Source organism: Triticum dicoccoides, chromosome 2A (genome assembly GCF_002162155.2).
Source record: "Triticum dicoccoides isolate Atlit2015 ecotype Zavitan chromosome 2A, WEW_v2.0, whole genome shotgun sequence".
In the NCBI taxonomy this organism is placed as follows: Eukaryota; Viridiplantae; Streptophyta; class Magnoliopsida; order Poales; family Poaceae; genus Triticum; species Triticum dicoccoides.
The window spans coordinates 764,003,749-764,005,638 of NC_041382.1; the positions used below are offsets into that span (position 1 = coordinate 764,003,749).

At 41.4% G+C, this 1,890-nt stretch overlaps 1 pseudogene; it reads left to right on the forward strand.

The window, feature by feature from the left end:
- Window positions 1-1,190, forward strand: part of LOC119358372 — a 24,757-nt pseudogene extending 23,567 nt beyond the window's left edge.
- The last annotated feature ends 700 nt before the right edge of the window (window positions 1,191-1,890 follow it).

The window sequence follows — 1,890 nt, forward strand, 5'->3', positions numbered from 1 at the left end:
TGTGTCACGGCCACGCCTTCTTGTGTACGCGGCCGTGACGCCACTGTGTAAGTTCTTCTCTCTATCAATGCAATGATACACCAACCGCGGCGTATTCGAGATCTGCATTTAGTGTTGGGAGTAGTACGTACAGTGCATTGGCCAATTCCCCAGTACTGTCTCTCTCTGCAAGACATAAGTTTCCCATTAGAAATTATTATTGAGTCCTCCTTAATTCTCCAAACTGAAATGCTCATATTTATTCGCGCATTTCGATATGTCTACGCCTTTTTGGATCTTCTAGTCTGGCATCCTGAAAGAGGCAGTACGAGTAGATCATGCTCCCTGTGTCCTGTGATGTTATCTTAGATGTCTTGTTTGGGTGCTGCAATGTTCAGCATTGGTGCGAAAATCAGGAGTCTGATCTGCATATGCATGCAGTTTGTAATGGACAATCATGTGCATACATTTCCTTCCTTGAGGAAAACATTTGAAAATCTAGTGTTTGGGGGTAGTACAGTATATTGAGAACTATATATACGAAACAAGTACTAGTATGTTAGTGCACCTTATTTCCGTGACCCAATTAGATGGCACAAATTGACGGTTTTTTCACTTATGATGTTGCTGTTACAACTCAGAATAGGTGATTTTTATTTGTTTGTTTGCCCTTTTGTAGATGAACTTATTCGTGTTCGTTTGATCAGCTAACTCGTAGCAGCAGCAAGTGTGCAATGCCTGTGGAGCCTCGCCGTGGCCATTCTCGATGCCTAAGCAATTGTTGTCAAACGTTCCTTCCGAACTGCCCGGGCTGTCATCATACTTGCCGTCGGGGACTGGGTAAGTCATATTTTCTCAGGCACCTCAAGCAAAACAACAAACCATCTGTCTGTCATGCATTGCGTTTTGAATAGGCAAATTATAATTTTAGGAGAAAGAAAGATACACAAGATTCTCTCCTAAAAAGTAAAAACGATCCGCTTTTAACCTTGATGTTTTGTTCGTAGGTCACAGGTACACTCATCTTCAGTGCAGCGTGTGGATCAGCAGCTATCACCACTCTCCTTTCCAATGATTTCGGAGCTTGCTCCGTAAATCCATGTGCAAGCTTCATGAACGCTACCGCCATGGCTTTCTTGAGCTGGCTTGCACGTGCACCGGCCTTTATCGGAAACCTTTGGACAGCGGTCCACCGAATACAAAAATCGTAGTTTGCAAGCAGTTTGTGCAACCCGATCCCTTTTTGTGACCAACTTGGACTCATTGACCGTACCACACCTAACTATAGTGTTACCGGGAAGCAACAGATGGATCCCCGCCGAACAATGTATGTCATCAATGCTTCTGTATAAATTAGGGAGTAGCTTGATGTTTGAAAGGGGAGGGTGGTTGTGCTGCTCTGGATTTTTCTTCTTCTTTTTAGGATAGTATGACTTCTTATTATATGAGGGTGGACTGCCGGTTCTGTTCTGGTGGGGATGAACTGATGGGTTACTTGTGTATAGCTCAAGGTTCTGATATGCTATATCTATTTATTTTGCTACTCATATATTTTGTTATTGATGTATGGATCTTAGGTCAGGAGATCGCTCACTTAGTATGATTGCAAAATTATTGGTTGTTTTTCTAAATAAAAATCCCTATAGAGACTCCAGCCACCTTAATTAGTTTCTGAAGTATAAACTAGAGACTCCAGCATAATCAATTTGCACCCTGAAGCCGGCAACAATTTGCACCCGAACAAAAGAGAATGCTTATTAAAAAAACAAAAAAAAACAGGGTATACTTGATTCTTGATTGATGAAAATCTTGCCAAAAACAGCTAGCATCCTCATATTCTTCATAAGTTTTCATCAACATCTGTAAGAACAAGAAGTTTTCATGTAATCATTGTAAGTTCGTAACAGAAGT